At 43.4% G+C, this 26,622-nt stretch overlaps 1 protein-coding gene and 1 long non-coding RNA gene across 4 annotated transcripts in view; one reads left to right on the top strand and one right to left on the bottom strand.

Annotated features, from left to right (window-relative positions):
- Positions 1–26,622, top strand: part of HIVEP1 (HIVEP zinc finger 1) — a 285,521-nt gene that overhangs the window by 157,140 nt on the left and 101,759 nt on the right. The gene's annotated exons all lie outside the window — the stretch shown is intronic.
- LOC130273819 (uncharacterized) lies at positions 1,830–26,439 on the bottom strand. The gene is made up of 3 exons (XR_008844132.1): positions 26,361–26,439; positions 26,062–26,130; positions 1,830–2,246 (listed from the first exon to the last, which is right to left on the bottom strand). It is a non-coding gene; the product is annotated as an uncharacterized LOC130273819 (long non-coding RNA).

The raw sequence follows: 26,622 nt of genomic DNA, 5'->3' as shown, positions 1-26,622 counted from the left end.
GGGCAGAGTACCCCTTTAATAATCTTGGACATGGGGTTCACCAGAGATTGTCACTGGATGCCCCACAGATGCTCAATAAGGTTTGGGTTTGGAGACATGCTTGGCTAGTTCAACATCTTTGCCCTCAGCTTCTTTAGCCAGGCAGTGGTCGTCTTGGAGGTGTGTTTGGGATGGTTATCATGTTGGAATACTGCGCTTCCACCCAGTCTCAAAAAGAAAGGATCATGCTCTGCTTCAGTATGCCACAGTACAGGTTGGCATTCCTGGTCCTCTTAATGAGCTGTAGCTCCCCAGTGCCAGAAGCTCTCATGGGGCCCCAGACTATGACATTTCCACCACCATACTTTACTCTAGGCAGAACACACTTGGTTTTTGTACTCCTCACCTAGTTGCCGCCACACACGCTTAACACTATCTGAACCAAATTAGTCTTTTTTGTCTCATCGGACCACAGGACACAGTTTATCTATGTCTTTAGTCTGCTTGTCTACAGCCATGTAGACCAATTTGATGCAGTATTTGGTAAATGGTCTGATCACTGACAGCCTGACTGACCAGCAGACTGTCATTTCTTCAGTGTTGTCATGTAAAAAGATATTACAAAATATTTACAAAAAAGTGAGGGGTATACTCTCATCATGTAAACACTGCCTGATGGTAGTTGCCACCTACCAAGTGTCAAGGAGGTGGGGCCATGCTGCTAGAGGGCCACAGCCTGACATGCCTCCTCACTTGCCCAAACCTCCCTGTCCCTCTTTGATTGACATTACAGAGCTCTGTACATCAGTCACGGAGGAACTGGGGAAGTGAGGGCAAGGAAGGAGGCATGCCAGGCTGTGACACTTTAGAAACTGGACCCTGTCTCCTTGACATGCGATTTTACAAGTTTGGCAACCACCATCAGCTTTAGGATAGGTACAGTGTACTTTTAGGCTGGGTTCACACTACAGAATTTCCAAGCAGTATTCTGCTTTAAAATTACAATTGGAAGTTCCAGTTCAGCTCCGCCATTCTTTTTATGGAATATCGCACGGAATGTATTGCCTTCTACGGAGATTCCAGAATTAATGAATTTGTTGGATGAATTTCAGAGGCAGAAAGCTCCGCCACTGAAATTCCGTTGTGTGTGCTTTGCAGTGTAATCCTTTTGACAGCAATGGGACTGCACCGTAAGCTGCATAAAGCTGAATTCCACTCACAAATTCCATAATGTTTGAGTACACTGTACCATTTTTGGAGCTAATGTGGGGTTGCCAAACTTAAAAAAATCACATATTTTTAAGCCAAGTGTCAAGGAGGTATGGCTAAGCTGCTAAAGTTCCACAGCCTTGCATGCTTGCTCCCTTGCACTCACTTCCCAGCCCCTTTTTGAAGTATGGAGCTCTGTAATGTCAATCAAAGCAGGGCTGGGGGGTGATGGTAAGTAAGAACGTGTGCCAGCCTGTTTAGTTTCCAGCACACTGTCTTGGCATAGCCTAGGTGTGCTGTCCTGTCTCAAGAGAGGTGGGTATGTTAATCTATGCTTCTCTCCCCCCCCCCCCCCCCCCCCCCCCCCCCAGTTGCAGGCTTATACTATCCTACTATCCTCAATGGGGCAGTATAGTCCACTTATGGAGAAACAATGAGCTATAGTAAATGTGTAGTGTGTATAGATGACTGTATTTAAACTCCTGTGACTATGAATCGGATCACTTCAGGTGATGTGCATGACTTTAGTGCTTTAAAGTCCCTATTGAAAAGCAAGGTAAAGCGACTGTACACAAGTTATTTATCCTTTATATGTAGTAGGTTTTTTCCTTAAGGATTTCTTCATTCCGTCTGCAGACGATATTACACCTCCATGAAAATAGTATTGCAGAAAAGTTCACACATCACACAGCAAGGAGTGAAGGGGATCTCTGAGCAGGTCTCTATTTCAGGAAGCAGGTGCCATGTCCAGAAGGACAGGATACAAGTCTAGTGTGTAAAGCCTAGTCTGCAGGATGATTGATCAAAATAGACTTGAACTATAGTAGCAGGCACATTGGTCTCCTGTCAGGGGCATCCCCTTCCTACTTCACAGCAGAAACTCCAGATCAAGAATGTTGCAGAATTTCTGCAGATCATAGCTGGATTAAACCACTATAAATTGGTATGCAATGAAGCAAAACAGGAAGATTGACAATTTCTAGATATTCTGCTGCCTGGACATGCATGTTCTCTTTGGTGGTTGTCCATGACTCAGTACTGAAGCTTGACTTATCTTTCTAGAAGACATAAGAAGAGTTTACAAGATAATCTAGTTATTGGGTAATGTATCCCTCGGCAAAAGGCTATGTAAGCATTTCAATATGTTTTCATGTATCTTGATCACCAAATAGTAGGAAGTCTGTATATGGGTCTCATTCGATGGAAGCTGGAAAGAATTCTACAAGGTTTTGTGTGGGAACTTAAATATGAGAGAGTCTGTACAAGCTATGTTGCTAAGGTGTTTACTATATTACTATAGTGATGCTGTATTAGTTAAACTTTTATCTGTCAATGTGCCATTTCAACAATTAGAATTTCTATCAATAGAGAGCAAGTAGTTTGGTGCTACTGTGATTTCATAGTTGTATTGTGTATTGGCTTTTTGGCTGTCTAGATACACTGTACTGCATGTAACATCTATAAGCATTTTTCTTGTCAACCCAGTTGAGAATTCTGCAGTTCTTTACCAATCAGCCAGAACATTTAAAGCCACCTGAGGGGTTCTCCGGTGCTTACACATCTTATTATTATATAGCTATCACGCCCCCTCCCGTCTGCTTGCATTGAGGGGCGGAGCGCGACGTCACACTGGGACAGAGGGGTGACGTCACACGCCACCGGCCCTGTAGTCGCCCGTAATTAGACCTGGAGCGAACGCGCTCCGGGGACTGATTACAAACGGGGTGCCGCGTGCATGATCGCGGGCGTCCCCAGCAGCGGGACTCCCGCGATGAGGCATCTTATCCCCTATCCTTTGGATAGGGGATAAGATGTGTAAGCATCGGAGAACCCCTTTAAAATTTGGTGCCACCAAAGAAGTCTGAGCTCTCAAGTCATTGATGCCACAATACCTCTGAAGGAATAGTGTAGTATCTGGAGTCCTTGAACTTTGCTATATACAGTGGTCCCTCAAGTTACAATATTAATTGGTTCTGGGACGACCATTGTATGTTCAATCCATTGTATGTTGAGACCAGAACTCTACGGAAACCTGGTAATTGGTTCTAAAGGCACCAAAATGTCATCCAAAAATAGGAAAAAGTGAGAATTAAAGAAAAATAAGTAGATAACTAATATAGATAAAGCAAATCCTTATATATAAAAGTAAGAAAGATCTGCTGGGAGATGTAATCACTGTCTATGTCAGGAAGCACTGGGAAGCACTGGGAAACACTGGTGTATGTAGAGGACAGGAGCTTCTTCGGGATCTTGTACAGTACACACAATGTCCTAAAAAAGTAACATGGAGTCGCCCTCACCTGGTGTCCAAAGGAGCAGCTAACCCTGGTACAGGTAAAGTGTACAGAGCATCCCTGTACTGTAGGGGCGCTACCAGATATCAGTCAGTGCATATGCTTCAGTAATACAGGGGTTTTACCAGTAAATTGCCGATTCTGATTGATCAGATCTTCCAGCCATTGACACGTTTCACAGATCTGGACTGTCCGTAACATTGTATGTTGAGTCTGGTTTCAACTTACAATGGTCCAGAAAAGACCATTGTATGTTGAAACTATTGTATGTTGTGGCCATTGTAAGTTGAGGGATCACTGTACACTGCTCAAAAAAATAAAGGGAACACTTAAACACATTGTATCTCCAAATCAATCACACTTCTGTGTTATCACACTGTGCACTCAGGAAGCAACACTGATTGACAATCAATTTCACATGCTGTTGTGCAAATGGAACAGACAACAGGTGGAAATTATAGGCAATTAGCAAGACACCCCCCAATAAAGGAGTGGTTCTGCAAGTGGTGACCACCGACCACTTCTCAGTTCCTATGCTTCCTGGCTGATGTTTTGGTCACTTTTGAATGCTGGCGGTGCTTTCACTCTAGTGGTAGCATGAGATGGAGTCTACAACCCACACAAGTGGCAGTGAAGCTCATCTAGGATGGCACATCAATGCAAGCTGTGGCAAGAAGGTTTGCCGTGTCTGTCAGCGTAGTGTCCAGAGCATGGAGGCGCTACCAGGAGACAGGCCAGTACATCAAGAGACGTGGAGCAGGCCATAGCAGGGCAACAACCCAGCAGCAGGACAGCTTCCTCCACCTTTGTGCAAGGAGGAGCACTGCCAGAGCCCTGCAAAATGACCTCCAGTAGGCCACAAATGTGCATGTGTCCACTCAAACGGTCAGAAATAGACTCCATGAGGGTGGTATGAGGGCCCGACATCCACAGGTGGGGGTTGTGCTTACAGCCATCACCGTGCAGGACGTTTGGCATTTGCCAGAGAACACCAAGATTGGCAAATTCGCTACTGGCGCCCTGTGCTCTTCACAGATGAAAGCTGGTTCACAATGAGCACATGTGATAGATGTGACCAAGTCTGGAGACACTGTGGAGAATGTTCTGCTGCCTGCAACATCCCCCAGCATGACCGTTTTGGCAGTGGGTTAGTGATGGTGTGGGGTAGCATTTCTTTACCACGTGCTTGCCAGAGGTAGCCTGACTGCCATTAGTTACCGAGATGAGATCCTCAGACCCCTTGTGAGACCATATGCTGGTGCGGTTGGCCCTGGGTTTCTCCTAATGCAAGACAATTCTAGACCTCATGGGCTGGAGTGTGTCGGCAGTTCCTGCAAGAGGAAGGCATTGATGCTATGGACTGGTCCGCCCGTTCGCAAGACCTGAATCTGATTGAGCACATCTGGGGCATCATGTCTCACTCCATCCACCAACGCCACATTGCACCACAGACTGTCCAGGAGTTGGTGGATGCTTTAGTCCAGGTCTGGGAGGACATCCCTCAGGAGACCATCCGTCACCTCATCAGGAGCATGCCCAGGCATTGTAGGGAGGTCAAACGGGCACGTGGAGGCCACACACACTACTGAGCCTCATTTTGACTTGTTTTAAGGGCATTACATCAAAGTTGGATTAGCCTGTAGTGTGGTTTTCCACTTTGATTTTGAGTTTGACTCCATATCCAAACCTCCTTGGGTTGATAAATTTGATTTCCATTGATAATTTTTGTGTGATTTTTGTTGTCAGCACATTCAAAGAATGTAAAGACGAAAGTATTTCTAACGAATAGTTCATTAATTCAGTTCTATAATGTGTTAACTTAGTGTTCCCTTTATTTTTTTGAGCAGTAACTATTCCTTAACAATTTTTGCAGTGTGGCAAGATATATTACCTTTCCCGAAAAAGGCCTCTGCCTATAGAGATTACTCATTAAAGTGGTTATGCAGTGGGAGGGTCTTTTTTCAGGACTTAACAGCATTTAATAAAACAAACTCTTAATATAAAACCAAAAGAAAAAGAAACCACTTGAGAACGGACCATGTATAAACTAAAATGAGTTTTATTGAGAATAATATAAAGACATACAATGATTACACACACAGCGTGGACAAACAAAAAGTGGGAACCAGGGAGCAGGGGGAGATAAAAAGAAAGTAACAATAGTATATATAGTGTCCAAGTGTGCTGAACAATTTAAAGTGCCAGCAACGTGCCATGAGTAAATAGGACCAATATCTTAAAAACGCACACAAAACGGATCACAGAGAAAACCAGATATAATAGTGGCATAAAACAGTAAGACTCCCTCCGCTCCCCAGTTACCCACCAGACCTCCAACGCGTTTCACACAACGGGGCTTTACTCCTGGATAAAGCCCCGTTGGGTGAAACGCGTTATAAATAAACTTAAGACCTTAATTAGATACTATTTTGGTTAAAATTATTTTTTGTACCAGGACAAGCTCATCCTCATGAGGGACAAGTAGACTGTGCTCCATTTTGGTCCCTTGGACAAGGTTTTTTTTTATTTCAACACCCCCTGTGTGTGCTATAAAAATAAAGAATTATTATTATATTAACTCCTTGGGGACGGAGGGCGTATGCATACACCCTCGCGTCCCGTCGCTTAAGGACGGAGGGCGTATCCAGACGCCCTCCGTATTTCCGATCACTGCCGCTCGCCGGGCGGTGATCGGACCGGGATGCCTGCTGATATCTATCAGCAGACATCCCGTGGCAATGCCTAGGGGGGTCCTGAGACCCCCCCCCCCATGTCGGCGATCGCAGCAAATCGCAGGTCAATTCAGACCTGCGATTTGCCACGACCCGGGCAAATCGGGTCACTGGTGACCCGATCTCCTGGCAAAATAAGCATGATCGGAGCTGGCAGAGACAGCTTCGACCAGCCTAAAGCATAGGAGCGAGGTGGCAGTTTTGCCACCCCCTCCTATCCCCTGCCATTGGTCGGTCAGGCTGACCACCAATGGCAGGAGGGGGGCGGGGGGTTAGAGTTCAATTCCCCCCGCTCTGCCCACCGATCGAAGTCTGTGCAGAGCGGGGGGGAACACGGGCGGAGAGGGGGGAGCATGGCCTGGCTTACCCGGACCTGCGGAGGCGGCATCAGGAACCAGCGGCTGCAGCAGGAGGAGCGGCGGCCAGAAAGTGCGGCGGAGAAGGCTGCAGTGAAGATCGCGATAAGTGATCTTCACTGTGGCCTTCTAAAAACTGCAAAAATACAACTCCCAACATGCCCACACAGCCAAAGGCTGTCTGGGCATGCTGGGAGTTGTAGTTTTGCAACATCTGAAGTGGCACAGTTTGGAGACCACTATATGGTGGTCTCCAAACTGTAGCCCTCCAGATGTTGCAAAACTACAATTCCCAGCATGGCCAAACAGTCAGGGATTCTGGGCGTTTAGTTCTGCAATATCTGGCCCTTCAGATGTTGCAGAACGACAACTCCCAGCATGCCTGGACAGTCTAGGCATGCTTGGAGTTGTAGTTTTGCAACATCTGGAGGGCTACAGTTTGGAGGCCACTACTTAGCGGTCTCCAAACTGTTTTTCCCCAGTTGTTGCATAACTACAACTCCTAGCATGCCCTGACTGTCTGGCCGTGCTGGGAATTGTAGTTTTGCAACAGCTGTAGGCACACTGGTTGGGAAACACTGAGCTAGAGTCTGTTTCCTAACTCAGTGATTCCTTCCCATGTGCCTCCAGCTGTTGCAAAACTACAACTCCCAGAGTGCACTGACAGACCGTACATTCTGGGAGTTGTAGTCTTGCAACAGCTGGAGGCACATGATTTGGAATCACTGAGCTAGAGTCTGCTTTCTAACTCAGTGGTTCCCCACCAGTGTGCCTACAGTTGTTGTAAAACTACAACTTCCAGCATGTACGGTCTGTCTGGGAGTTGTCATTTTGCCACAGCTGAAGGTGTTACTGTGAACCCCTGCCTGTGTGAATTTACCCTAAAAACACTACACTAACAAATAATAAAAAGTAAAACACTACACATACACCCCCTTACACGTCGCCCCCCCCCCCCCCCCCAAATAAAAATGAAAAACGTCTCATACGGCAGTGTTTCCTAAACGGCGCCTCCAGCTGTTGCAAAACCACAACTCCCAGTGTTGCCGGACAGCCATAGACTGTCCTGGCAGGCTGGGAGTCTTGCAACAGCTGGAGGCACCCTGTTTGGGAAACACTGCTGTAGGGTTTTGGTGGAGACAAGCCCCATCCTTGTAACCGAGTCCACCAGTATTGCAAATTCCTAATTTAGGCCTCAAATGCGCATGGCGCTCTCTCACTTCAGAGCCCTGTCGTATTTCAAGGCAACAGTTTTGGGCCACACATGGGGTATTTCCGTACTAGGGAGAAATTGCGTTACAAATTTTTGGGGGATTTTTCTCCCATTACCCTTTGTAGAAATGGTACATTTTGGGGAAAAAACTGCACTTTAGTGAAAAAAATTTTTTTTCATTTACACATCTGAATTTAACGAAAAGTCGTCAAACACCTGTGAAGTGTTAAGGCTCACCGGACCCCTTGTTACGTGCCTTGAGGTGCGTAGTTTCCAAAATAGTATGCCATGTGTTTTTTTTGCTGTTCTTGCACCATAGGGGCTTCCTAAATGTGACATGCCCCCAAAAAACCATTTCAGCAAAATTCGCTCTCCAAAATCCCATTGTCGCTCCTTCCTTTCTGAGCCCTCTACTGCGCCCGCCGAACACTTGACACACACATATGAGGTATTTCCTTACTCGAGAGAAATTAGGTTGCAAATTTTTGGAGGCTTTTTCTCCTATTACCCCTTGTAAAATTTCAAAAACTGGGTCTACAAGAACATGCGAGTGTAAAAAATGAAGATTTCGAATTTTCTCCTTCACTTTGCTGCTATTCCTGTGAAACACCAAAAGGGTTAAAACGCTGACTGAATGTCATTTTGAATACTTTTAGGGGTGCAGTTTTTATAATGGGGTCATTTATGGGGTATTTCTAATATGAAGGCCCTTCAAATCCACTTCAAAACTGAACTGGTCCCTGAAAAATTCAGATTTTGAAAATGTTGTGAAAAATTGGAAAATTGCTGCTGAACTTTGAAGCCCTCTGGTGTTTTCCAAAAGTAAAAACATGTCAACTTTATGATGGAAACATAAAGTAGGCCTATTGTATATGTGAATCATTATATCAATTATTTGGAATATTCATTTTCCTTACAAGCAGAGAGCTTCAAAGTTAGAAAAATGCAAAATTTTAAATTTTTTCATCAAATTTTGGAATTTTTCACAAAGAAATGATGCAAGTATCGACAAAAATTTACCACTAACATAAAGTAGAATATGTCACGAAAAAACAATCTCGGAATCAGAATGAAAATTAAAAGCATCCCAGAGTTATTAATGCTTAAAGTGACAGTGGTCAGAATTGCAAAAAATGCTCCCGTCCTTAGGGTTATAATGGGCTCAGTCCCCAAGGAGTTAAGCATCAACAATACCCAGGCCACATGTCTAACTATTCTACATGATGAATCAATACACAGAATATTATGTAGATATAGGGGTATTGTTTTTTGCATCATACTAAAAGTACATGTGCTCAGCTTGCATAGTCTCATGGCTAAATTTGTTTTATTACATCAAGTGAAAAATCTTGATGTCTTGGTTACATGTCATGTGTGGCTAGGTCTTTGTAGAGTAATGCTCTGTAACAAGAGGCTTTCATGTTTAGAAGGCCTATAAATTAGAAGCTAGATTGGCCTGTGAACTATTTGTTGACATAACTCATAGCAATTGCTGTTAAATGCAGAAAGAAGACAAATCATGTCTAGTTAGTGAAGTTGTGTCTCTCTAATGGTTTCGTTATTTTAAACATGGCTATTGATCTTGCTCTGCTTCGAATGTATGTTCTCCAGTAAAATCAATAAGAAGGGCACGGGATCTGACTGGCAACCACATGTAAAGAAGATTAGTTTATGTGGCTATGAATCACAGTGATCACAATACTTCTTATTTTATGTGCTGGTTGTGCATGTACAACTGTAATCACTCCACACACATGCTTGGAATAAAAGCAACTTGTAGATCAGCAATCAATTATTTTGTATTTATGTGTGTGTGTTTGTGTGTGTGTGTATATATGTGTGTGTATATACAGCTTGCTCTCATAACTTTACATATCCTTGCAGAATTTATGATTTCTTAACACCTTTAGGACCAAGGGTGTACCTGTACGCCCTGCTCCCGTTCCCCTGCTAGAACGGGGGATCACGGGCTGACCCTGCATCATAGCCGGGTGGTCCCGGCAGCTATCAGCCACCAGGAACCGTGGCTAATGATAGATATAATATAGATATGTACCGTACTTAGGAGATATAATATAGATATGTACTTAGGAGAAATAAAAGACAAGTGCACTCACTGGAATTGTCCAATCTTCTTGCTTTATTCATAGAAATGCAAACAAAAGCTTACAAAGACCAGCATATCTCCCCATGTGCAGAGCAGTTTGCAGGGATGTCTCACGGCAGCCGGAGGCCAAGGGACCTGAAGAAACGCCGACGGGCGTGAAACGGCTGCTGACGCCCAAGCGAGATTTCCCTGCGAACTCTGCTCTGCACATGGGGAGATATGCTGGTCTTTGTAAGCTGTATGCATTTCTATGAATAAAGCAAGCAGAAGAGTGCACGAATCCGGTGAGTGCAATCGTCTTTTGTTTCTCCTAAGTACATATTGGTCTGCAACAATGTTAAAATATAACATAAAATTTCCCATACGGTCAATGCCATTGATATAAAAAAAATCAATCAAACCAAACCACAGAATTGCGTTTTTTGTAACCTCATATCCCAGAAAAAATTTAAGTAAAAAGTAAAAAGCGATCAAAAAGTCCAATCAATACCAAAATCGTACCAATGTCCAACATTAACCTCTTAGACGCGGCGATCAAAGTTGATCGCCGCGTCTTAAACTAAATTAAACCATTCCTGGCAGCTCAGTCAGGTTGTTCGGGACCGCCGCAGTGAAATTGCGGCATCCCAAACAGCTGTATGGACGGGGATAACACTGATCAATGCTATGCCACAGCAGTGTATGCAATCAGAAGATTTCCCTATGGGGACTTAAAAATGGTGTCAAAATAGTTTAAAAATTTTTTTTTAAAAAAAGAAGTTAATAAATGTGATTTTGTCCCTTCCCTAATAAAAGTTTGAATCACCCCATTTTCCCATTTAAAAAAAAATTAAACCTAATTAAACATATGTGGTATTGCCGCATGCGTAAATGTCCGAACTATAAAAATAAAATGTTAATTAAATCGCACGGTCAATTCCGGCAATGACGCCGGGGACGCACGACGGAGGCCTGGAGCAGCGCGGACCTGACTCAGGTAATTATGCCACCGGGGATGGGGGGAGGCAACGGGGCAGCGGCGCCGGCAATGGGTGCCGCTGCCCCTTCTCTCCCCCTGGCTGTTGGCGCCGCTTCTCTCTCCCTGGGTATCGGCGCCGACACCGATAGTCAGGGGGACAGAACGGGCAGTGGCGTCGATAACCAGGGGGTGAAAAGGGCCGACAGCAGCGCTCTAGACCCCAGGAAAGGCAGGGGGAGAGAAGCGGGCAGCGACGGCCTCTCTCCCCCTGCCTTTCCTGGGGGTGTATCGGCGTATAACGCGCACACAGACTTTAGGCTAAAAAATTTTGCCTAAAAAGTGCGTGTTATACGCCGATAAATACGGTACTTATTTTGGTGCATGCAGTTATAATTTTTAGTAGTGAAATAAAATAAAGCCTACATAAATTAGGTATCCTTGCAATCGTATGGACCTACAGAATAAAGAGAAGGTGTAATTTTTACTGAAAAGTGCACTGCATAGAATCGGAAGACCCCTTAACGTTACAAAATGGCTTTTTTTCCCGCCCCCCCCCCAAAGGATAGGGATAAGATGTCTGATTCTGGGGGTCCTGCGGCAGCCCCTCGAGTTATCACTACACAGAGATAAGTTTGCTCCGTGCGTGATGACTCACGATACAGGGACCGGAGTATCGTGACGTCACGGCTCTGCCCACTCATGACATCACGATCCACCCCCGCAATGCAAGTCTATGGGAGGGGGCGTGGCGGCTGCCACGCCACATCCCATAGACTTGCATTGAGGAATTATGTTACATCTTAATACTATTGGACATTTACAAATACATATTTAAATGTGGTTACGCCCCGATCTTTGTATTTTCATGTTTTTAATGTTTATAGCTTATTAAACATTTGATTGTATTACTGTATATGCACTCAGCACTTATATTATGTCTCCATATGTATTTTACTATGCACGATTGTAAATGATATGCTTTGTTTACATCTATGTTGTGATAATATGTATGCAAATGTAGAAGTCACATGATTATCTGTATTTATACCCCACTGGATCACTTGCACTTTGACTTGACAATGGTGGTGTGAGACCACAGAAACGTAATCATTGTATCTATGGAATAAAGCTACAACCTTTTACTGGATACGCCGGTGTGCTGCAGTCAATGCTTTTTTTCTATTTACCTCATTGGACCCAGGACCGGGGCCCCAGTGACTGCTTGCACCCACCACTTGTCTGGTGCTACTCTGGTGTGCTGCTCTTTTTTCATATATATATATATATATATATATATATATATATATATATATATATGACAGTCATGGCCGTAAATGTTGGCACCCCTGAAATTTTTCAAGAAAATTGAGTATTTCTCACAGAAAAGGATTGCCGTAACACATGTTTTGCTATACACATGTTTATTCCCTTTGTGCGTATTGGAACTAAACCAAAAAAGGGAGGAAAAAAAGCAAATTGGACATAATGTCACACCAAACTCCAAAAATAGTCTGGACAAAATCATTGGCACCCTTAACTTAATATTTGTTTACACACCCTTTGGAAAAAATAACTGAAATCAGTCGCTTCCTATAACCATCAATAAGCTTCTTACACCTCTCAGCCGGAATGTTGGACCACTCTTCCTTTGCAGACTGCTCCAGGTCTCTCTTATTGGAAGGGTGCCTTTTCCCAACAGCAATTTTAAGATCTCTACACAGGTGTTCAATGGGATTTAGATCTGGACTCATTGCTGGCCACTTCAGGACTCTCCAGCGCCTTGTTGCCATCCATTTCTGGGTGCTTTTTGACGTATGTTTGGGGTCATTGTCCTGCTGGAAGATCCAAGATCTCGGACGCAAACCCAGCTTTCTGACACTGGGCTATACAGTGCGACCCAAAATCCGTTGGTAATCCTCAGATTTCATGATGCCTTGCACACCTTCAAGACACCCAGTGCCAGAGGCAGATAAACAACCCAAAAACATAATTGAACCTCCACGAAATTTCACCGTAGGTACTGTGTTCTTTTCTTTGTAGGCCTCAGTCCATTTTCGGTAAACAGTAGAATGATTTGCTTAACCAGAAAGCTCTCTCTCTTGGTCTCATCTGTCCACAAGATACTTTCCCTGAAGGATTTTGGCTTACTCAAGTTAAATTTGGCAAAATGTAGTCTTGCGTTTTAATTTTGCGCACTGTGGACAAGGCAAATCTAGATCTAGATGGACTTGTAACCTTGATATTGTTGATATTTTTCCACCATTTTGGTTCTCTTCTCCTCTTTCTGTTGTCCATGCTTAGTGTGGCACACACAGACACACAATGCAAAGACTAAGTGAACTTCTCTGCTTTTTAGCTGCTTTACTTGTCCCAGGTGAGTTTAAAAGAGCATCACATACTTGAAAAAAATCTTACTTTTCCACAATTTTGAAAGGGTGCCAATAATTTTGTCCAGCCCATTTTTGGAGTTTGGTGTGACATTATGTCCAATTAGCTTTTTTTTCTCCCTTTTTGGTTTAGTATACACACAAAGGGAATAAAGCAAAAGTGTATAGCAAAACACTTGTTACTGCAATCCTTTTCTGTGAGAAATACTTAATTCTCTTGAAAAATTTCAGGGGTGCCAACATATACGGCCATGACTGTGTAGGTGTATGTGTGTATATCACCATATCCAGACCAGATTTTGTGGTGACAGATTTTCAGTCTGCCATATATAATGCATTGTGGCAGTTTTCTTTGAGAAGGCCAGGTTCACAGAAGACCACTTTTTTCATGCTATTTTGAGTGGTCTTTTCAAAAAGGTTTCACTGTGTATGTATGTGTGTACGGATCCTCCAACAATAAAGCATTTTTATATGCCATTTAGTCAACAGATAGTTTGTGAGAATAGAAAAATGAAGGTATACTGCCACATGCCCATGGTGTAACTGTAGGCTTCAGTGGACAAAATGTAGTCTGCTGCTGACCACGTTTGGCCTGTTTTATGACCTTTCATTTGAGAGACCCAAAAGTGTAGACTGTGTTGATGGTTCTTCATTAATGTAGAGCATATTGGAAACCTTAATACACAATAGTGGTCCCAATTTTTCTGGTTTTGTGCACAGTAGTAGTGCCTGCCTGCCTTTAGAAGACTACCTTAGTTTACAGAAGCTTCCAAATGTTTCTCTAAAGGGCCAGGAATAGGTCTCTCTGGCAGTAATGCACATATTCAGTGTGGTGTCCCCTGGGCACACGATCGGTCTATAACTCCATAATTAGTTTGTTAGAATGACTCATCCGATGATTGATTCACCTGTTCTCATGTGATTATGTGAAACGCTGCGTTGATGTGAAGCCCGAGGACGCACCTCCTCGACACTGCAATATAGCACAGGAAATAGGATGATGTACTGAGCTTTCTGTGTCTTGGGGGGATGGCGTTCAACAGTACAAAGAGCCATCAGCAAAAGGGATTGTGGAATATTGTTAATATTTTCTCAGTTTCTTAAATGTCATTTGAAATTGGACTATAAACAGTTATAAATTCACACAGATTTGGATACCTCTTTGTTTTCTGCATTACATTATACAGCCCACAGGAGATCATAGTACTGTATGTTTTCTGTCCAGCACTGAGGACTAGTGGCAATCTTCCTTTGCTACAATTACTAGACAGTAAGATAAAATCATGGATTCTTTTACACTACAAATATCACATTATACAGTAAGATTTTCAGGCTTAGGTCATATTTTTCATTTGTTTTGTTGTGTAGCCTGTTGTATGAATTTTAGGGTTGGATATCAGACGAAAGGATTTACAACCTTCATAGCAACGACAGAAGGGGAAGCCGTCAAGTTTTGTGCTGCCAGTATGTAAGTCTCAAAGGGTGCGTTCACACTGAGTAATACAAGAGGAATTTACTCAAGTAATTCCTCTTGAATTCTCCGCTCCAAATTAATGCACATCTCCTCTGCCCATTGACTTTAATGTTTTTTCCACTGTCCTGTTCACACTGCGGAAATTCTGACGCTGAATTCCTTTCCGCTTGAAGAAAGAACATAGAAACATAGAATGTGTTGGCAGATAAGAACCATTTGGTCCATCTAGTCTGCCCAATAATCTGAATCCTATCAATAGTCCCTGGCCCTCTTATATGAAGGATAGCCTTATGCTTATCCCATGCATGTTTTAACTCCTTCACTGTATTTGCAGCGACCACTTCTGCAGGAAGGCTATTCCATGCATCCACTACTCTCTCAGTAAAGTAATACTTCCTGATATTACTGCATAAACCTTTGCCCCTCTAATTTAAAACTATGTCCTCTTGCGGTAGTTTTTCTTCTTTTAAATATGCTCTCCTCCTTTACCGTAAATTTATGTATTTAAAAGTCTCTATCATATCCCCTCTGTCTCTTCTTTCTTCCAAGCTATACATGTTAAGGTCCTTATCCTGCAATCCATATACTAGTTTAGTAGCTCTTCTTTGAACTCTCTCTAGAGTATCTATATCCTTCTGGAGATACGGCCTCCAGGACTGCACACAATACATCAAGTGAGGCCTCACCAGTGTTCTGTACAGTGGCATGAGCACTTCTCTCTTTCTACTGCTTATACCTCTCCCTATACATCCAAGCATTCTGCTAGAGTTTCCTGCTGCTCTATTACATTGTCTTCCTACCTTTAAGTTCATTCTTCAAGCGGAATTCGCTAGCAGAATCCAATAGAAGTCAATGGTTAAAAAAAAAAAAATGACTGAAGGCCACAGTTTCCTGACCGAAATTATTCCTTGAATTCCTCAGTGTGAACGCATCCTAAGGCTTAGCTCTAAATATTAGAATCTGGATTGTTCTTTGCTGGTGACATATCTAGAATTCTAGGGCTTAAGGACAATGCTGGGGACTCTCAGCTGTCTCTTTTATTAGATTCCTTGACCGCTTGTCATAGGAGCAGCTGATCGGCAGATGCACAGATTTCCAAGCCAAATAATGCATTTTGTTTACAGAGGTTGCTAGAAACAAAGCAAAACCACAAAAAAAATCTCTTTTTACTCTGCCTATAGACCCTGGATGTGATGGATCCCCTCAATCCTAGAATTATAGTTGTGCATTTTACTCATGATATGTTATAGTAAAATATTCAACGCTATGATACGTGAAGGTATCAGTGACACATGAACTTTATAATACCTATTAAAGGCATCTCTCCTCAAACAATCCCTTTTTCAGTGCCATATGCCAAGTGAGTCTTGTGTTATATGAACCTAGTTGTACCATGAACTAAAGGATTATACTGTATAGCCAGTGAACATTTATTATCATTAGACCTGTACCAAAAAGGGGCAGCTACTGCCCCATACGTAGAATTGTACTAATGCAATTCAGAATATTTAGTATATTCAATGCTCAGATCTTTGCAGAGTGCTGAAGCAATTTTTGTGTGTTTTAACTCCTTAAAGGAAATCTGTCATGATCACCCGCACTAACCTGTCATACTGGCTTGTAGTGCGGTTGATACTGATCAAAATGATACTTACAATGTCCACCCAGCTAATCAATATGCAGGGCCTCCCTCCCTGCTCTTGCGGCAGATTTTCACCACGGCGCATGCGCTGCTTCCAGAGTATACCCGGAAGCAGCGTCAGTTTCAGCCTCATTCACCCTCATGCCTTTGTGCATCCTCACACTTCACTGCTGGCCATGGGAATGAGGCTGAAACTGTCCCCGCTTCCGGGTGTACTCTGGAAGCTGTGCATGTGCCGTGGCGAAAACCTGCTGCAAGAGCAGGGAGAGAGGCTGTGCATATTAATGAGTCGGGCGGAGCACCAGTCTGGCAGAAGATCACATGGGGTGCCCAGAGCTCTGGTCCTAGCTCTGCCCGTACCTGAAGGACCTCATTTACATAAAAAGAGAAACAGCGATAATGGCGCAACGGCTGGACCATTAAGGAAATTGTAAGTATCATTTTGATCAGTATCGTCCGCACCACAAGCCTGTATGACAGGTTAGTGCGGGTGATACTGATGACTGATTTCTTTTTAAGGGGTACTCCACTGGCCAGCGTTCAGAACATTTTGTTCCGAACGCTGTGTGCGCTCTGCAGGGTCGGCCCCACCCCCTTGTGATGTCTTGCCGACCCCCGCAGCATGTGCACAGCGTTTGAAACTGAATGTTTCAAACTTTGGCCAGTGGAGTACCCCTTTAAGGACAATGGACATTAAAGTGCCTCCTGATATCCTGGTGCTTTGCGCACCAGAACGTACATTTACGTCCTGTACATGAAGGAATCGCGTGAGCTTCCGTCTCTTTGTGCACAGTGGGTCCCTGCTGCTATCAACACTTCAGATGGTGTGTTCAATGCTCATCACTGCATCTAAAGCATTACAGGGGCTTTGTATGGATCATTGGACCACCCATGGAACGACTGCCGATATAACTTATCAGAGCTATGCCTATGTATAGCACTGAACAGTATTAGCAAGCAAAAAATTACTATAAATAGTTTCATGGGGGTGTATAAAAAAAAAAAAAAAAAAAAATCTGAATAATCTCCTCCCCAAAAAGCTATGTTACTCAGTACCTAATCTCGATAACGTACATATTTTCATGTGTCTAGCACCTATATTTCTCTCACAAATGCCTTCTATCTGTTGCTCACTTGGTTTATCATTCTGTGCCCTGGAGGGGCATGCCCTCACTCTGCATAATTCACTTCCTCCAAAAGTCTTCTGTGCTTTGATGGGTCTCCTTATCCAATCACTTCAGGCTGCTCTGTAACCCCCTCCTCTCTGTTTTAAAGGGGTTCTCCGCCCCTAGACATCCTATCCCCTATATAAAGGATATGGGATAAGATGTGTGATTGCGGGGATCCCCCCACTGGGACCCTCCACAATCACCCTGCAGCACCTGGCGCTCGTTAAGAACGCCAGCTGCTGCACTGTAGGCTCGTGACGGCACGGCCACGTCCCTCATGGCGGCACAGCCATGCCCCCTAAATGCAAGTTTATGGAAGGGGGCGTGGATGTCACGAAGGGGCGTTGATTTGATGTCAGCGCCTCATTGCTAGTCATCAGGCATGGAGCGAAGTTTGCGCCGTGCACCTAATGACTGCGGTGGCGCAGCAGAGATCGAGAAGGGGGGGTCCCAGCCACTGGACCCTCACGTTAAAACATCTTATCCGCTATCTAGAGGATAAGATGTCTTGGGGTGGAGTACCCCTTTAATACTGCAGTCCGATAGGACAAGCGTGAGCACAGAGGAGTGCTAGTCCCACCCTCTTTTACTAGACTTTGTCCAAACCTGTGCATAATTTTGGACAAAGATGATCCTGCAGTGGTAGAGGGTTATGTTCTGGATGGTATGGGGACATCTAGTGGTCTTTTTTTAATAAGCAATTTTCTTATTTAGTTACCGTATATTAGAAAAGTCAATATTTTGCGAAGATGTACAACATATAAAAAGTTTTTGAATCTGACAGTGCACATTTAAATGGTCAATTTTCCCATTTTACTAAAAAAAGGTAAAAAATAAATGAATGAATAAGCATATTTGCTATAGATGTGTGCGTAAATGTACAAACTATCAAAATATAATTTTAATGATCCTGTACAGCGTATGGCGTCAATGTGTAAAAACAAAAAGTCTAAAATTGATGCTTATTGGTCAATTTATGGCTTAAAAAAAGCTCAAAAGTTTTTTTTAAAAGAAGGGTTTAAAAAGTCAAATATACGCAAAGTGATAAGAATAATAAAAAAAATCACAGCACAAAAAATGGTATTCATACAGCCCCATATACAAAAATATGAGAAAGTTATAGGTAGTCCAAAAAGGGCAGTTTTAAACCACTTAAAGGGGTACTCTACCCCTAGACATCTTATCCTCTATCTAAAGGATAGGGGATAAGATGTCTGATCGAGGGGTTCCTGCCACTTGGGACCCCCAGCGATCTCTCCTGCAGCAGCCCTGTTCATGAGCTGCACGGAGCGAAGATCTCTTCGTGGCTGATGACGGGCGATACAGGGGTCAGGGTATTGTGAAGTCACGTCCCGCCCCCTCCTCACATTACGCCCCACCCCCTCAATGCAAGCATATGGGAGGGGTAGTGATGGCGTGACATCATGATACTCTGGCCCCTGTATTGCCCGTCATCAGTTACGGAGCGATCTTCGCTCTGTGCAGCATGAACGGGGCTGCTGCAGGAGAGATTGCGTGAGTCACCAGTGGCAGATAGGGGATAAGATGTCTAGGGGAAGAACCCCTTTTAAGGACAAAGGGTGTAGCTGTACGTCCATGTCCCGCTTCCATTCTATAACTGGATAGTGGATAAGATTTCTAGGGGCGGAGTACCCCTTTGTGCTCTCACTTGTCCTATCTGACTGCAGCATTAGAATGCCAGTCCCACCCTCACTTACTAGACTTTGTCCAAACCTGCGCATAATTTTGGACAAAGATGATCCTGCAGTGGGAGAGGGTTATGTTCTGGATGGTATGGGGACATCTAGTGGTCTTTTTTAATGAGCAATTTTCTTATGAAGTACTGTATATTAGAAAAGTCAATGTTTTGCCAAGATGTACAACATATAAAAAGTTTTTGAATCTGACAGTGCACATTTAAATGGTCAATTTTCCCATTTTACAAAAAAGATAAAAAATAAATAAATGAATAAGCATATTGCCATAGATGTGTGCATAAATGTACAAACTATCAAAATATAGTTTTAATGATCCTGTACAGCGTATGGCGTAAATGTGTTAAAAAAGTCTAAAATTGATGCTTTTTGGTCAACTTATGGTTTAAAAAAAAGCTCCAATTTTTTTTTAAAGGGATTAAAAAGTCAAATATACGCAAAGTGATAATAAAAAAAATCACAGGACAAAAAATGGTCTTCATACAGCCCCGTATACGAAAATATGAGAAAGTTATAGGTAGTCTAAAAAGGGCAGTTTTAAACCACTTAAAGGGCTACTCTGCCCCTAGAGATCTTATCCTCCTATCTAAAGGATAGGGGATAAGATGTCTGATCGAGGGGGTCCTGCCGCTGGGGACCCCCAGCGATCTCTCCTGCAGCACCCCTGTTCATGAGCTGCACGGAGCGAAGATCTCTTCGTGGCTGATAACGGGCGATACAGGGGTCAGGGTATTGTGAAGTCACGTCCTGCCCCCTCATGACATCACGCCCCACCCCCTCAATGCAAGCATATGGGAGGGGGAGTGATGGCGTGACATCACAATACCCTGGCCCCTGTATTGCCCGTCATCAGTTACGGAGCGATCTTCGCTCCATGCAGCATGAACGGGGCTTCTGCAGGAGAGATTGCGTGGGTCACCAGTGGCAGATAGGGGATAAGATGTCTAGGGGGAAGTACCCCTTTTAAGGACAAATGGTGTACCTGTACGTCCATGTCCCGCTTCCATTTTAGAACTGGATAGTGGATAAGATGTCTAGGGGCGGAGTACCCCTTTAATGCTGCAGTCCAATAGGACAAGCGTTAGCACAGAGTGCTAGTCCCACCCTCACTTACTAGACTTTGTCCAAACCTGTGCTTAATTTTGGACAAAGATGATGCTACAGTTGAACTGTAGCTCATGAACGTGGGTGCTGCAGGAGAGATCGTGGGGGTCCCCAGCGGTGGGACCCCCGCGATCAGACATCTTATCCCCTATCCTTTAGATAGGGGATAAGATGTCTAGGGGCAGAGTACCCCTTTAAGGACAAAGGATGTACCTGTACGCCCATGTCCCGTTTCCCTTCTATAACTGGAGCTCAGGAGCTGAGCCCACGTTATAGCGGGGTTGTCCCGTCAGCAATCAGCCGCCAGGACCCATGGCTAATGCCGGACATCACCGATCGTGGTGATGTCCAGCATTAACCCCTTAGATGCTGCGATCAAAGTTGATTGCAGTGTTTTTAAAATGTGTCCCGATCGGCTGAGGGGCGATGGGAGGACCCGTACCTGCCTCCTTGCCGTCCGATCGGTGATGAATTGCTCCAGTAAGCTTCAGCAGGCTGCAGCAGCAGAGCACCGATAACACTGATCAATGCTATGATATGGCATAGCATTGAACAGTGTATGCAATCTGAAAATTGCATGTAATAATTCCCTATGGGGACTATAAAATAGTGAGGAGAAAAAAAAGTTCATAAATGTGGTGTAACCCTTTTCCTTTTTAATTTTTTTCCTATAAAAAAAAAATAAACAAAAATAAACAAGTGGTATTACCACGTGCGTAAATGTCTGAACTATAAATACATAACATTAATTAAACCGCCTGGTCACTGGCGTATATGTAAAAGAATACCAAAGTCCAAAATTGTGTATTTTTGCTCACTTTGTATACCCTGAAAAAGTCTCATCAAAACAAAAATGGTCCGATAAAAACTACAGATCACGGTGCAAAAAATGAGCCCTCCTATAGCCCCATATATAGACAAATAAAGTTATCGGGGTCGGAAGAGGGCATTTTTAAACATACTAATATTACATACAAAAAGTTAAAAAAAAAATTCAAAGAAGTAATACAAAATAAGGCATATGTAAGTTGGGAATCATTTTAATCATAGGGACCTACAGAATAAAGATAAGGGCCTCATTTACTAAGAGTGAAGGGTTTTTACTCATGGGAAATGTTGTTTCAGACTTGCAGTATTCCACCTTTTTAACTATGGGGATCACAGATTTACAGATTTACTTTTTCTAGGTGGAAATTTCCAGCCATTTATCCACAGGATTTTCAGTGAATTCAATAGTAATTAGGTCGGGTTGTGAAACCATGCCCCCTTTTTGCACCAGCCATGCCCCTTTGTGACAGACCACGCCCATTTTTTGGCTTTTCACAGTACAATGTCCGGTTTGTCAGATTTACCTAGCGCACATTGTCGATGTCATTACAAAATTAAATTGGTGGCACAAAAACCAAGCCCTCATATGGGTCTCTAGGTGGGAAATGAAAAGCGTTATGATTTTTAGAAGGTGACTTGGAAAAGACAAAAGTAAAAAAAAACTGATGTCCTGAAGGGGTTAAGAGCAGTTAAGTCATATAAAAACATGTAAACAGGCGTATTGTTTTAATCGTAATAACCTGCTGTAATATTTCATTTGATGTTAGACGTTTTATATTGCAGTGATAAAGATAAAGCAGATTGATCGTTGAGAAATATGCATGCAATGGTGTCTGTTTATTGAGACACCACTGATCAGAATGAGTAGGTTTTTTTCTGCATTACATATTTAGTTGTAGCTCTATTAGGGTGGGTTCACACTACGTTTTCTCCCATACGGGAGCGCATACGGCAGGGGGGAGCTAAAACCTCGCGCTCCCCGTATGCCTTCGTATGCTCTCCTGTATGTCATTCATTTCAATGAGCCGGCCGGAGTGAAACGTTCGGTCCGGTCGGCTCATTTTTGCGCCGTATGCGCTTTTACAACCGGACCTAAAACTGGTTAACCACGGTTTTAGGTCCGGTTGTCAAAGCACATACGGTGCAAAAATGAGCCGACCGGACCGAACGTTTCACTCCGGCCGGCTCATTGAAATGAATGACATACGGGAGCGCATACGAAGGCATACGGGAGCGCGAGGTTTTAGCTCCCCCCTGCCGTATGCGCTCCCGTATGGGAGAAAACGTAGTGTGAACCCAGCCTTACATGGTTTTAGTTCTACAGTGTTTTATTTATGATTTCTTAAGTGTTTGTCTATATGGCCATCTTTTTTTTCTTGAGTGTTTCTGCACATTTATTTATTTTATTTTTTTTTGCTCTTCTATTGATTGACCCTGATACTAACATAATCTTATGGCATTCTATAAATAGTATTAACAATAACTGGAAAGTAAAAAATCATTACAATACCACAGACATTTAAAGGAAATCATGTTTGCCTCCCAGCAAGGCTCGCAGTTTTATCGCAAGGATTCTCTGTGGTCTTCAATTTAATCTGTGACAGCTAGTGCTTTTATGTCACATGTTTCATTGGATGTACTGACACATCCTAGTGTGAACTATAGGCTATGTTTACAAGGACAACACTTCTAAAGGGAATGTGTCATCAGAAAACATTCTTACTATATTTCTATGTAATTGTTGGTAATGTTTTGTTTTTTCCTTAATTTTTCCATCATACGGTCTATATTACAAAATAATCCTGAAATCTATCTCTTTTCATTCTGGCCTCTAAACCTAATAACAGGATGACACCTTCTGTTCTGTACAGATAACTTCTCAGCACTCTCCTTACTATCACTGTTAAAGGTGACACCATGACCTAGATAAGATGGGGTCCTGTTATTCACAATAGGCAATGGTCATAGTATCACTCTGCACAGGTCACAGAGCATGCCTAGAACACACTCCCATGAAAATCAATGGGTCTCCTCTGTCAATGGGGCTGTTGTAAACACCAAATTCTGTTAACAGACCAGAACAAAACCACTGGAAATATGGCTGCCCCCATAATAATGCAGAGAAAATGAAATAAAAAATTAATTACAATAAGTAAACAGAAAGAGATTATAAAAAAAGAGCATGTTTCAGTATCTGGCCTAAATTGGTAAAAATTAATCTAGATTATACATTTCTTTTAGTATGCTACATTTACTGTAGTATTCATACTATAGGACTATTTTTATAAAGAGCACTGGCTTGGTGTATATCGAAGTTGTATTGGAAAGTTCCCCTCACAAGAGCCAAGTAAAAGCCTTCTCTAGCTGTGGGACTTTTGACCATATACTACATAGTATCACAATGATCTGATGTGATTGACACAGCTGTTTCTGTAACTCTCTGTAGTCATTTTTATGAGAATGTCTCAATTAGTCAGACTTCGTTGCCCAATCCTCCCATCAGGATCATACCCCTGTGGGCATTGCTCCATATGTAAAGTTCTGCCTAAAGCATAACAATTTACTAACCCGGTGGATGGGAGAGTTTAGAAGATCTTGGATTTCATAAATTGTAGCAGTAAGAATGTATTGTATGTGGCGAGTTGCTCTTGCCCGAAATTGTATGTGGGCAAAAACACACAAGAATTAAGACGACGAGTTGGTAAACATATGAACACAATATGGACCAATGCTGATACACCGGAGTCTAGACATATAATATTGTCACATAATAATCTGATGGATCTGATCAGATTTTGTCAAATCAAGATGGGACCAAGAAAGGGTGATGTTGACATTATATTGTTGAAAGAGGAGGCCAAATGGACTTATTGTTTGCAAAGCAGAAGCCCACATGGACTTAATGAAGGGTTTTCATTTACTGCGTTCCTGGATTGAATAATTACATTATTACTTTTTGATTGGAACATTGCGTTGTGTATAAATGTACTAGGTGTGGGACAATATGGACTCCATTAATGATACTGTTTAATCTCATTAATATCTAAAGGGTACATAGTTCAGCATACATAACATATATTATAAATCGGAGCATTTAAAATCTTATAATAAACCATCACTGAGGAAGTCACTGGAATTCCGTAAACTACACATGAAAGGTCTCATTGTAGAGATAGCTAGTGCTCCTATTCGTGCAAGTGGGTCAGATGCTATATAGAGCAGGGGATTCTCAACCCATGGTATGCGTACCCCTAAGGGTACACCACGGGTTGAGCGGGGGTACGCCAAAGCGCTGACAAATACCGACCATGCCAGTGTTTGTCAGCGCATAGCCACGGCAGCTCACTGTACAGCAGCACGACCTGAGCTGCGACCGCAGCTACTGTAAGAGAGCAGCGTGGTTGCCGGGGAGACGTGTGACCTCCCCTGACGTTGCGCGGAGGTGCCGCACAGCACAGGAGGACGTCACACGTCAGTGCGGCTAGGCCGAACGGGACACACTGCATGAAGAACAGGCAACAGGGGACCGCAGGATGCCCGGAAAAGTAAAAAAAAAAATAAAGTTAAAAATAAGTGTAAGGGATTGAGGGAGGGCATTAAGATGGAGGGGGGTGATGTATGGGGTGGAGCACAAGGCATTAAGATGGAGGGGGAGGGGGGAAGGGGAGAAATAAAGCACAGGGCATTAAGATGGAGGTGGAGAGGGATAATGGCAAAAGGGGATCAGAGGGGGGTAATGGCACAAGGGGATTAATATGGAAGGGGAGAATAATGGCACAAGGGGATTAATATGGAGGGAGGGAATAATGGCACAAGGGGATTAATATGGAGGGCGGGGGGTTGATTATCCCCCCCCCTCCCTCCATCTTAATCCTGTTGTGCCATTATTGCCCCCTCCATCTTAATCCCCTTGTGCCATTATTCCTCCCTCCATATTAATCCCCTTGTGCTATCATTCCCCCCCCCCCTCCCTCTGATTCCCTTTTGCCATATCGGATAGGGATCAACCGATATTGATTTTTTAGGGCTGATACCGTTAATCTGTAAACTTTCAGGCCGATAGTTTATACCGATATTCCTGTATAAGTTATCGGCTATTTCCCAACAGAAGCCGCTGCAGATCAATGATTTAAAGCAGGTGCTTTAAATCAATGAACTGCAGCGGCTTTTGCGGGGCCAGAGACTGCCGCCGCTGCCCTCTTCTCTCCCCCTGCCTGTCCTGGGGTCCTCCCTAGTCCAGCCACCACCGCCGCTGCCCCATTGCCTCCCCCATCCCCGTTTTTATAATTACCTGTTACCGGGTCCGCACTACTTCTGGCTCCGGTGGCGTCCTGAGCTGTCACTGTGCGCACTGACGGTGATGTCGCGTTGAGGACGTCACACATCATTGCGCTGCGCAGCGCACAGCAATAGCGCAGGACGTTGCAGAAGCCAGAAGTAGCGCCGACCCTGGGAAAAGGTCATTATAAAACCGGGGATGGGGGAGGCAATGGGGCAGCGGCGGTCTCTGGTCGGGGAGGCGGGCCGCATTATCGGCATATTGGCAAGGTAATTGCAGATACCGATAATGTCCAAAATCGGGATAGAGCCGATAATAGCTGCCAAACCGATAATCAGTCGATCCCTAATATCTGATAATGGCACAAGGGGATAAAGATGGAGGGGGAATAATAGCACAAGGGGATTAAGTATAGCATTAGTATAAAAGTAAGAACACTCCTTTTGTCTGTCGATACCCCTCGCGTGTAAGTTCTGCGCGAGGGGGCACCCGCGGACTTACTGCAGCCTTTGGGGGTACAGTCGCCAAAAAGGTTGAGAACCACTGCTATAGAGGACCTCAATCCTATTTAAAATAATAGTGTAAGATGTATATCATCTTATACAATGTACTTACCCAGTGGATGTTGGAGGGTAGTGGAGTGGATGTCAGAGTCCTGTGGTTGGTGGAGTGGGGACGATGGTTCTTATATGTAATAATGACATGATATTGAGTACTGCATTAGTACATTGGGACCAGTGGCGACTCTACTATGTTATTTATAAGTCATCTATGAACAATCCAGTCTTTCACTAGAGATCCTCTAATACTAATGATATCTACCCTCACAAAGTTAATTGTAAGTCATTTATGAATACACTAATCCTCTAAGTAAATCATCTAAAAAATTGCCGGAATATATTTAATATACTTACCTGTTGGGAGGAGGTCTGCTGCTTGTGGGTGTGGTGGATAGGATCCGGTCGGGAGTGGGACTGTGGTCCCCTATATACTAAGGATATAACATAAAGTATGGAAATTAGCATATTTTGATAGAGATATACATATGTATGTTTAGGAAGGAATTTATGATTTATATTTATAATTAATATAACACCTATATTGATAACTGATCCTAATATGCTTGTCAGCGAATATGACTAATAAATATAAGAACATCTTGATAAAGCTGGTAAC

Source organism: Hyla sarda, chromosome 5, assembly GCF_029499605.1.
Source record: "Hyla sarda isolate aHylSar1 chromosome 5, aHylSar1.hap1, whole genome shotgun sequence".
Classification (NCBI taxonomy): domain Eukaryota; kingdom Metazoa; phylum Chordata; class Amphibia; order Anura; family Hylidae; genus Hyla; species Hyla sarda.
Note: the sequence above shows the minus strand (reverse complement) of the source record. Positions and strands in the feature narration are given on the sequence as shown.